This window comes from Manis javanica, chromosome 1 (genome assembly GCF_040802235.1).
Source record: "Manis javanica isolate MJ-LG chromosome 1, MJ_LKY, whole genome shotgun sequence".
NCBI lineage: Eukaryota > Metazoa > Chordata > Mammalia > Pholidota > Manidae > Manis > Manis javanica.
The window spans coordinates 28,844,142-28,856,505 of NC_133156.1; the positions used below are offsets into that span (position 1 = coordinate 28,844,142).

Sequence of the window (12,364 nt, forward strand, 5' to 3'; positions counted from 1 at the left end):
CTTAAAGATCAATATCCCTGATGAACATACATGCAAAAATACTCATCAAAATATTAGCAAACCAAATTCAAAAATACATCAAAAAGATCATCCATCATGATCAAGTGGGATTCACCCAGGGATGCAAGGATGGTACAGCATTCGAAAATCCATCAACATTATCCAGTACATCAACAAAAAGAAGCACAAAAACCACATGATCATCTCCATACATGCTGAAAAAGCATTTGACAAAATTCAACATCCATTCATGCTAAAGCTCTCAACAAAATAGGTATAGAGGGTAAGTACCTCAACATAATAAAGGTCATATATGACAAGCCCACAGCCAACATTATACTTAACAGTGACAAGCTGAAAGGTTTTCCTTTAAGATCGGGAACAAGACAAGGATGCCCACTCTCCCCGCTTTTATTTAACAGAGTTCTGGAGGTCCTAGCCATGGCAATCAGACAACACAAAGAAATAAAAGGCATCCAGATTGGTAAGGAAGAAGTCGAACTGTCCCTGTTTGCACATGACATGACATTGCACGTAAAAAACCCTAAAGAATCCACTCCAAAACTACTAGATCTAAAATCTGTACTCAGCAAAGTTGCAGGATACAAAATTAATACACAGAAATCTGTTGCATTCCTATACACTAACGATGAGCTAGCAGAAAGAGAAATCAGGAAAACAATTCCATTCACAATTGCATCAAAAAGAATAAAATACCTAGGAATAAACCTTAACAAGGAAGTGAAAGATCTATACCCTGAAAACTATGGGACACTCGTAAGAGATTTTAAAGAGGACACTAATAAATGGAAATTCATAATTAATATTATCAAAATGGCCATCTTGCCTAAAGCAATCTACAGATTCAATGCAATCCCTATCAAAATACCAACAGCATTCTTCAATGAACTAGAAGAAATAGTTCTAAAATGCATGTGGAACCACAAAAGACCCCGAGTAGCCATAGCAATCATGAGAAGGAAGAATAAAGTGGGGAGAAGTATGCTCCCTGACTTCAAACTCTACTACAAAGCCACAGAAATCAACACAATTTGGAACTTGCACAGGAACAGATGGATAGACCAATGGAATAGACTAGAGAGCCCAGATATAAACCCAAACATATATGGTCAATTGATATATGATAAAGGAACCATGGATATACAATGGGGGAATGACAGCATCTTCAACGGCTGCTGTTGGCAAAACTGGACAGCTATATCCAAGAGAATGAAACTGGATTATTGTCTAACCCCATACACAAAAGTAAACTGAAAGTGGATCAAAGACTTGAACATAAGTCATGAAACCATAAAACTCTTAGAAGAAAACATGGGCAAAACTCTCTTGGACATAAACATGAGCAACTTCTTCATGAACATATCTCCCTGCGCAAGGGAAACAAAAGCAAAAATGAACAAGTGGGACTATATCAAACTAAAAGCTTCTGTACAGTAAAGGACACTATCAGTAGAACAAAAAGACATTGTACAGTATGGGAGAATATATACATAAATGACATATCTGATAAGGGGTTGACATCCAAATTATATAAAGAGCTCATGCACCTCAACAAACAAAAAGCAAATAAGCCAATTAAAAACTGGGCTGAGTAGCTGAAAAGACTCTTCTCCAAAGGAAATATTCAGATGGCCAACAGGCACATGAAAAGATGCTCCACATCTCTAGTCATGGAGAAATGTAAATTAAAACCACAATGAGATATCACCTCACACCAGTAAGGATTGTCACCATCCAAAAGACAAATAACAACAAATGTTGGTGAGGATGTGGAGAAAGGGGAACCCTCCTACATTGCAAGTGGGAATGTAAATTAGTTCAACCATTGTGGAAAGCAGTATGGAGGTTCCTCTAAAAGCTAAAAATAGAAATACCATTTGACCCAGGAATTCCACTCCTAGGAATTACCCTAAGAATGCAGGAGTCGAGTGTGGAAAAGACATATACTCCTATGTTTATCTCAGCACTATTTACAATAGCCAAGAAATGGAAACAACCTAAATGTCCATGAATGGATAAAGGAAATGTGGTACATATACACAATGGAATATTATTCAGCCATAAGAAGTAAACAAATCCTGCCATTTGCAACAACATAGATGGAGGTAGAGGGTATTATGCTCAGTGAAATAAGCCAGGCAGGAAAAGACAAGTACCAAATGATTTCCCTCATTTGTGGAGTATAACAACGAAGCTAAACTGAAGGAACAAAACAGCAACAGACTCACGGACTCCAAGAAGGCACTAGTGGTTACCAAAGGGGAGGGGTGGGGGAGGCCAGCTGGGAGGGAGGGAAAAGGGGATTGGGGTTATTATGATTGGCACACATGGTGTGGGGGGGTCACGGGGAAAACAGTGTAGCACAGAGAAAGCAAAGAGTGACTGTGACATCTTACTACACTGTTGGGCAGTGACTGCAATGGGGTATGGGGGCACACGATAACATGAGTGAATCTAGTAACCACATTTGTTTTTCATGTGAAACCTCCATAAGGAAGTTCAAAAGGAAATAGCCTTAACTCTTAAAAAAAAAACCCCAAAAACAAAAGCCTTCCCTTTTGTGCAACCTGTCAGAGCATCTCTCTACTTGCGAGCTGGACCACTCCCTGTTTCATGAATTGCTTAATAAAGCTGATTAGGTCTTCAAATTTGAAAAAAAAACTGGAGTTGGTATGGTTGTAGCTGAAAAGCTCATTTGGGCCTCCTGTTTGGCCCATACAGTAGCCTGTTAGCCATCACTGTGAAATCATAGGGCTCCTTACAGGGCAGTTGGAAACCATAGGTCCAGTCCAACAACATTTCTCAGATGAGAAAAACCAAATAGCATAAAAAAGACTGGTCTTACCAAAGATCGTGTGTTAATTACATTCTGCTACATAACAAATTACACAATATTCCATAAGTCAAAAAAAAGCCTATGTCATGTCACAGACTCTAGGGGTCAGGAATCCTGGAGCAACTTAGCAAGGCGGTTCTGGCTTGGAGCCTCTTGTGAGGTACCAGTAAGATGTCAGCCTGTCATCTGAAGTCATCTGAAAGCTTGACATGCTTAGAAATTCTGCGTCCAAGATGGCTCACTCACAGCCTGGCAGGTGTGTGATCGCTGTTGAAGGAAGGCTTAGTTCCTTGTCATGGGGTAGTTCCACTAGACTGCTTGTCTTCAGGACAAGATACCTGGCTTCCCAGAGCAACTGACCCAGGAGGGACTAACAGGGCAGAAGTTACAATGTCTCTGTGATCTGGCTTTGGAAGTCATACTCCATCATTTCTGCCATATCCTAATGGTTATACAGGTCAGCTCCATCTTTGTATGGTAGGAGACAACAAAACAACATGAATACCAGAAATAAAAAATCATGGGGGTTGAGTGGATTGCTGAGAAAAATGGTGGCATGAAATACCCAGCAGAGCAACTGTAACTGGTGAGAATTATTAAAACAATCATCTAAAGTGTCTGGAAATTGTCCTAAAGGCATATAGCAAATGAAGAAAGATTTATTCCAGAAAACTTAATAAATTTCAGTCAGAACAGTGAGAGCTTGTGATGTTTGAGCCACAACCCACTCCTTTACTATTCTCCCAGGTCAGTGTGACAGAGTCTCCACTCTAGGAAGGTATGGACAAGAAAAAGGGGCTCTCTCCCCCCCACCAGGAACCAATCAAGGGCTCTGGTACCTCCCTAGCAAACCTATCCTGCATTTCTCATTGTCCCTAGCTTTGTGTTTCAGAGGCTAAATTTGAGGTGAGGGAATCCAAGAAGTGAAGAAGTATCCTTCTTCTACCCACCCCAACTCATTGGGCAGAGGATCTACCCCAAGTAGGGGAGGTTAAGAATACGTGGGTCTGATTGCTCTCACCCCAGCTCACTTACAGGGAAGAGGTTCGATGCTGGTAGAGGAGAGCCAAGACCAGAGGTTACTTCCCTGCACCCAGCACCCTGCTCATACAGGACAGATGTCACTCCAAGACAAGTAGGTCACAGTTCTCACCCCAAGATCCAGAGCAGTGACTCTCAGACCTTGTCCAGGGTGAAAGGCAGGCCATAAGACAGACAATTCCAAAGCTCTACCTCAGAAGAACTAATTTTGGTTGGAAAAGAGTCAGGGGTTCAAGCTAAGGGTCCTCTCAAAAACAATGGAAATTTGGTGATAACCAAATAAGGAGACCAGTAGTTCTATGAGAGCAATAAACTAAACCATAGGTCAACAAATTCACCAGAGAGAACCAGGGAAAGAAATAACTAGGAGAAGCCCTCCTGGGATCAGAACAAAGACTGACCTCAAAAGATCAGCCTCAAAAAGTACCCTGCAATGAAGCTGAACTTAATTGTCTCAGACTGTGGAACAATTGATACCCCAGGGCACTGTCAAAACCGGTCGGCTGATAGATGAGCCTAACAACTGGTTATGAGACTAACAGAGACAGACAGCTTGACAGAGAAATGAGGGAGAGTCAGAAAAAGCCCTAAGACTGCTGTCCTCCCAGGGTGTACCCTCTGAGAAGAAACATCAGAGGCTTCACGTTGCATGTGGAAATGGGCTTCACTAAGAGAGCCAGCTAAGTCACCGAACAAACAACCCAGGAGAAAGGGGGTGGGGGGACATCAGAATCCAGAAATGCTAAAATATACTACCTAAGATATCCAATTTTCAACAAAAAATATAGGAAGCATGCAAGTGTGACCCATACAGAGGGAAAATAGCAGGCAACAGGAACTGCCTGTGAAAGGGCCCACATGATGAATTTAGCAAAGACTTCAAAGCATCCATTATAAATATGTTCAAAGAAATAAGGGAAATCATGCTTAAAGAAGTAAAGAAAGGTAGGATGACAATGTCTCATCAAATAAAGAGCATAAATAAAGAGAAAGTATAAAAAGAACCAAATGGAAATCATGATGCTGAAAAGTATAATAACTGAGATGAAAAACTCAATAAAAGGGCCGAATGGCACATTTGAATTGGAAGAAGCAAGGATCAGTAAACTTGAAGAGAGCACAATAGAGATTATGCAATCCAAACAGCGGAGGGGAAAAAAGAATGAAGAAAAATGAACAAAGTCTCAGAGAAATATGGGGCACCATCAAGTGCACTGACATGTGCATAAAGGGCACACTGGAAGGAGGGAAGAAGGGGGCATAAAAAAAGAAAGGCTAAAAACTTGCCAAATTTATCAGAAAAAAAGAATTTACATATCCAAAAAGCTCAGTGAAGTTAAAGTATGAAAAAGAGATCCACAAAAGACACATCATGTCTTTTTTTAAAATTCTACATTCTGTTATATCCATTCTTTAAAATTTTGGTATCATTAATATACAATCACATGACCAACATTGTGGTTACTAGATTCTCCCCATTATCAAGTACTCACCACATACCCTATTACAGTCACTGTTCATCAGTGTAGTAAGATGCTATAGAGTCACTACTTGTCTTCTCTGTGCTATACTCCCCTCCCCATACCCCCCCAAGTTACGTGTGCTAATTGTAATGAACCTTATTCCCCTTCTCTGTCCCTTCCCACCCACCCTCCCCAGTACCTTTCCCTTTGCAACTGTTAGTCCATTCTTGGGTTCTGTGAGTCTGCTGCTGTTTTGTTCCTTCAGTTTTTGCTTTGTTCTTATGCTCCACAGATGAGTGAAATCATTTAGTACTTGTCTTTCTCTGCCTGGCTTATTCCACTGAGTATAATACCCTCTAGCTCCATCCATGTTGTTGCAAATGGTAGGATTTGTTTTCTGCTTATGGCTGAATAATATTCCATTGTGTATATGTACCACATCTTCTTTATCCATTCATCTACTGATGGACACTTAGGTTGCTTCCATTTCTTGGCATTTGTAAATAGTGCTGCGATAAACATAGGGGTGCATATGCCTTTTTCAAACTGGAATCCTACATTCTTAGCATAAATTCCTAGGAGTGGAAATCCTGGGTCAAACGGTATTTTTATTTTTAGTTTTTTGAAGAACCTCCACACTGCTTTCCACAATGGTTGAACTAGTTTACATTCCCACCAGCAGTGTAGGAGGGTTCCCCTTTCTCTGCATCCTCGCCAGCATTTGTTGTTCCTATTCTTTTCTATGTTGGCTATCCCAACTAATGTGAGCTGATATCTCATTGTGGTTTTAATTTGCATTTCCCTGATAATTAGCTATGTGGAACATCTTTTCATGTGCTTGTTGGCCATCTGAATTTCATCTTTGGAGAATTGTCTGTTCATATCCTCTGCCATTTTTTAATCACTTTTTGGGTGTTGAGGCGTATGAGTTCTCTATATATTTTGGATGTTAAACCCTTATCAGATATGTCACTTACAAATATATTCTCCCATATTATAGGATGCCTTTTCATTCTGCTGATAGTGCCCTTTGCTTTACAGAAGCTTTTTAGTGTCCCATTTGGTCATTTTTGCTTTTGTTTCCTTTGTCAAAGGAGATGTGTTCAGGAAAAAGTTGCTCATGTTTATATGCAAGAGATTTTTGCCTATGTTTTCTTCTAAGAGTTTTATGGTTTCATGACTTACATTCAGGTTTTTGATCCATTTTGAGTTTACTTTTGTGTATGGACTTAGACAATAATCCAGTTTCATTCTCTTGCATATAGCTGTCCAGTTTTGCCAACACCAGCTGTAGAAAAGGCTGTCATTTCCCCATTGTATGTCCATGGCTCCTTTATTGTATATTACTTGACCATATATGTTTGGATTTATACCTGGGCTCTTTAGTCTGTTCCATTGGTCTATGGGTCTGTTCTTGTGCCAGGACCAAATTGTCTTAATTACTGTGGCTTTGTAATAGAGCCACAGTAATTATGTAGGGTTTTTTATATAGGGATATTGGTCTGTAATTTTCTTTTTTTGTGATGTCTTTGCCTGGTTTGGGGAGCATAATCCCCCCAGCTTTATTCTTCCTTCTCAGGATTGCTTTGGCTATTCAGGGTCTTTTGTGGTTCCATATTAATTTTAGAATGCTTTGCTCTAGTTCATTGAAGAATGTCATTGGTATTTTGATAGGGATTGTATTGAATCTGTAGATTGCTTTAGGCAGGATGGCCATTTGATTATATTAATTCTTCCTATCCATGAGCATGATATGCATTTCCATTTACTGGTATCTTCTTTAATTTCTCTCATGAGTGTCTTGTAGTTTTCAGGGTACACTTTGGTTAGATTTCCTTGGTTAGATTTATTCCTAGGTACTTTATTCATTTTGATTCACTTGTGAATGGAATTGTTTTCCTGATTTCTCTTTCTGCTAGTTCATCATTAGTGTATAGGAATGCAGCAGATTTCTTTGTATTAATTTTGTATCCTGCAACTTTGTTGAATTCAGATTAGATCTAGTATTTTTGGAGTGGATTCTTTAGAGTTTTTTATGTGCAATATCATGTCATCTGCAAAGAGGGAGTTTGACTTCTTCCTTACCAATCTGGATGCCTTTTATTTTTTCTGTTGTCTGATTGCCGTGGCTAGGACCTCCAGAACTCTCTTGAATAAAAGCGGGGAGAGAGGGCATCCTTGTCTTGTTCCCGATCTTTAAGGAAAACCTTTCAGCTTGTCACTGTTAAGTATAATGTTGGCTGTGGGCTTGTCATATATGACCTATATTATGTTGAGGTACTTACCCTCTATACCCATTTTGTTGAGGGCTTTAGCATGAATGGATGTTGAATTTTGTCAAATGCTTTTTCAGCATGTATGGAGATGATCATGTGGTTTTTGTGCTTCTTTTTGTTGATGTGCTGGATAATGTTGATGGATTTTCGAATGCTGTACCATCCTTGCATCCCTGGGATGAATCCCACTTGATCATGATGGATGATCTTTTTGATGTATTTTTTAATTTGGTTTGCCAATATTTTGTTGAATATTTTTGCATCTGTGTTCATCAGGGATATTGGTCTGTAATTTTCTTTTTTTGTGGTGTCTTTGCCTGGTTTTGGTATTAGAGTGATGTTGGCCTCATAGAATGAGTTTGGGAGTATTCCCTCCTCTACTACTTTTTGGAAAACTTCAAGAAGGATAGGTATTAAGTCTTCACTAAATGTTTGATAAAATCCAGCAGTGAAACCATCTCGTCCAGGAGTTTTGTTCTTAGGTAGTTTTTTGATTACCAAATCAATGTCCTTGCTAGTAGTTGGTCTGTTCAGATTATCTGTTTCTTCCTGGGTCATTCTTGGAAGGTTTTTTTTTTCCTAGAAAGTTGTCCATTTCTTCTAGGTTGTCCAGTTTCTTACTGTATAATTTTTTCATGGTATTCTCTAATAATTCTTTCTTTTTCTGTGGTGTCCATAGTGATTATTCCTTTCTCATATTTGATTCTGTTTATGTGTGTAGACTCTCTTTTTTTCTTGATAAGTCTCCTTAGGGGTTTATCTATTTTGTTTATTTTCTCGAAGAACCGGCTCCTGCTTTCATTGCTTCTTTCTTTTGTTTTGTTCTTTGCAATTTTATTTATTACTGCTCTAATCTTTATTATGTCCCTCCTTCTACTGACTTTGGGCCTCATTTGTTCTTTTTCTAGTTTTGTTAATTGTGAGTTTAGACTGTTCATATGTGATTGTTCTTCTTTCCTGAGGTAGGCCTGTATTGCAATATACTCTCCTCTTAGCATGGCCTTCGCTGCATCCCACCGGTTTTGCCATGTTGAATTATTGTTGTCATTTGTCTCCATTAAATTGCTTGATCTCTGTTTTATTTGGTCATTGATCCATTGGTTATTTAGGAGCATGTTGTTAAGCCTCCATGTGTTTGTGGGGTTTTACATTTTCTTTCTGTAATTTATTTCTGGTTTCATACCTTTGTGGTCTAAGGAGCTGGTTGGTAGAATTTCAATTTTTTTGAGTTTACTGAGGATCTTTTTGTGGCCTAGTATATGATCTATCCTTGCAAATGTTCCATATGCAGTTGAGAAGAATGTGTATTCTTCTGCTTTTGGGTGGAGAGTTCTGTAGATGTCTGTTAGGTCCATATGTTGTAATGTGCTGTTCAATGCCTCTGTCTCCTTAGTTATTTTCTGTCTGGTGGATCTGTCCTTTTGAGTGAGTGGTGTTTTGAAGTCTCCTAAAATGAATACATTGCATTCTATTTCACCTTTTAATTTTGTTAGTATTTGTTTCACATATTTAGGTGCTCCTTTGTTGTGTGTGTAGACATTTATAATGGTTATATCCTCTGTTGGATTGTCCCCTTTATTGTTAAATAAGGTCTTTCTTTGTCTCTTGTGACTTTCTTTGTTTTTAAGTCTATTTAGTCTGATACAAGTACTGCAACTCCTGCTTTTTTCTCCCTATTAGTTGCATGAAATATCTTTTTACATCCCATTACTTTCAGTCTGTGTATGTCTTTGGGTTTGAAGTAAGTCTCTTGTAGGCAGCATATAGTTGGGTCTTCTTTTTATTATCCATTCAGTGACTCTATGTCTTCTGATTGGTGCATTCAGACCATTTGTATTTAGGGTGATTATCGATAGGTATGTACTTATTGCCATTGCAGGCTTTAGATTTGTGCTTACAAAGGTTCAAGGTTAACTTCCTTACTATCTAAGAGTCTAAGTCAACCCCCTTAATATGCTATTACAAACACAATCTAAAGGTTCTTTTTTTCTCTCCTTTTCTTCCTCCTCCATTCTTTATATATTAGATTTCATATCCTGTACTCTTTGTCTATCCCTTTTTATTACCTCTGGTGATAGCTATTTAGTCTTAGGAACACTTCCATCTATAACAGTCCCTCCAAAATACTCTGTAGAGAAGGTTTGTGGAAGGTAAATTCTATCAGCTTTTATTCATCTGAAAATTGTTTAATCCCTCCTTCAAATTTAAATGATAATCTTGCAGGATAGAGTATTCTTGGTTCAAGGCTCTTCAGCTTCATTGCATTAAATATATCATGCCACTCCCTTCTGGCCTGTAAGGTTTCTGCTGAGAAGTCTGATGACAGCCTGATGGGCTTTCCTTTTTATGTGACCTTTTTTCTCTCTCTAGCTGCTTTTAATTGTCCTTATCCTTGATCTTTGCCATTTTAATTATTATGTATCTTGGTGTTGTCCTATATGGGTCCCTCGTGTTGGGAGATCTGTGCATCTCCATGGCCTGAGAGACTATCTCCTTCCCCCAGTTGGGGAAGTTTTCAGGAATTACTTCCTCAAAGACATTTTCTATCCATTTTTCTCTCTCTTCTTCTTCTTGTACCCCTGTAATATGAATATTGTTCTGTTTGGATTAATCACACAGTTCTCTCAGTATTCTTTCATTCTTTCATTCTTTCATTTCTCTCTGTGCCACAGTTTCTTTGTATTCCTCTTCTCTAATTCCTATTTCATTTATTGTCTCCACCATATCTAATCTGCTTTTGATACCCTCCATTGTGTTCCTCAACAATTGGATCTCTCTCCTCAATTAGTCCCTGAGTTCTTGAATATTTTTCTATACCTCCAGAAGCATGTTTATGATTTTTATTTTGAAATCTTTTTCAGGAAGATTTATTATTTTAGTCTCACTTGATCCTTTTTCTGGTGCTCTTGAGATTTTGCTTTGAACCCGATTCCTTTGACGTTTCATATTTGTAAGTGGCACCCTCTAGTGCCCAGAAGCTCTACTCTCTGGAGCTGCTCAGCCCCTGGAGTGATGTCGGGAGTCTCAGAGGAGTGGTGCTGGTGCCTTGTGGGAAGAAAGAGTTGTTTCCTGCTTCCCCTCTGCTGTGCCTGTCTCCACTGACAGAACCAGTGGGGTGAACACACAGGTGTAAGCCTCTGTGCTTTGTGTTTGTAGCTGCTGTAGGTGGGGCTTCCCTCTGGTTGGCTTGATGCCAAGGCAGGGTTTGCTGGTTTGTGAGCCAGGTGCGGGCTGGTTGGGAGGGAGGCACAGCAGGGTGTGTATTATGGTGGGAGGCTTTGGAGCAGTGTAACCAGCTAGGGGGATGGAGCGCCTGAAGAAAGTGAAAGTTCCCAACCTGCTGCTGTGCAGAGTGCACCCGGACAATTTTGTTTACCTGTTCTTTCCTGAGCAGTAAGCTCTGTGCAGTCCTTGCCCCTTTAGCAGCCCTCTTGCTTTTAGGAAGTCTCTCAGACTGCCTGCCCAGGTCAGCTGGATATGGATCCCTGTTTTCCACAAGCAACTGGAATCTCAGTCTCTCCAAGTATTCCACCTGTCTTAGCTTTCCAACCCCATTAATCACCAGAGCACCATGCAAAGTAGGTTTGTGCTCCCAGAGCAGATCTGTAGGGCTGGGTGTTCAGCAGTCCCAGGCCTCCACTCCCTCCCGGATCTGTTTCTCTTACTCCCGCCGGTGTGCTGGGGTGGGGGAAAGGCTTGGGTCCCGCCAGGTCACAGCTTTGGTACGTTACCCTGTTCCATGAGGTCTATTCTTCCCTCCAGGTGTGTGTAGGCTGGTGTGTCTTTTTTCCTGTTGCTCTTTCAGATTAGTTGTATTAATTATATTTTTGTATTATATGTGGTTTTAGGGAGAGGTCTTTGTCTCACCTCTCACACTACCATGTTTTTTTTAGCAGCTCCACTTTTTTCTCTCTTATAAACTGGGTTTCAATATAAGATTTGATTTGAAGAAAGAGTCTGTTTTTTGTTATCCACGTTAGGATTTTTTTTTTTTTTACATTTTGTGATATCTGTAATGTTACATGCTTATTTCAATTTAGTTTCCCATTTAAAAATGGGCATTCTGTTATAAAGTCCTGTATTTCCAGTGGCCATGAGAGTAGAGTGTAAGAAATATTACACAACAACCCTCTTATTATTCAGAGAGAAAACTCAGACCCAGAAAGGACAAGGAACTTTTCCAAAGTTTAACGATCAAGTCAGCAATGAACTATAGGTCTCCTGGTCCCCAGGAGAGATTATCTGTACTAATGAAGTAGAACTATAATAGAGAAAAGAATTTTAAAAGATAAATCTTCAAAAATCAAAGAAAGAATAGAACTTGACTTTGTTCAGGTGCAGGGGGAAGAAATGGAAAGCAATAATATTTGGAGTGGTTCAGTTCTCTACTTATTACCCAGATCACAAATTAGAAAATTGTTAGCTTCTGGAACAGACACTGCTTGAGGGTAAACTAAGTAAGTAAGGAATTGAGGTGAAGTAAAGTGAAGTGAAGAAGTAAGTAAGTAAAGTAAGTATAAGTAAAAAGCGAGGAAAGAAAGAAATAATCAATTTGGCCCCATTTGGTGTTAAAATTTTTTTAATTTAGTTGCTAATATTTAAAAATAAGTAGATTTCATATAAAGTCTAGATTTCTGGTCTTTTAAATAACTGGCAAATCTGGGCTGGCGTTGCTGAGTGGAGGCCACCCTGTGGCTGGAGCCTGAGCACTTGGGTTTCCTACAGCC

General features: G+C 39.4%; 1 protein-coding gene across 11 annotated transcripts in view; it reads right to left on the reverse strand.

Annotated features, from left to right (window-relative positions):
* AFAP1L1 (actin filament associated protein 1 like 1) overlaps positions 1-12,364 on the reverse strand; it is an 88,821-nt gene that overhangs the window by 25,256 nt on the left and 51,201 nt on the right. The gene's annotated exons all lie outside the window — the stretch shown is intronic.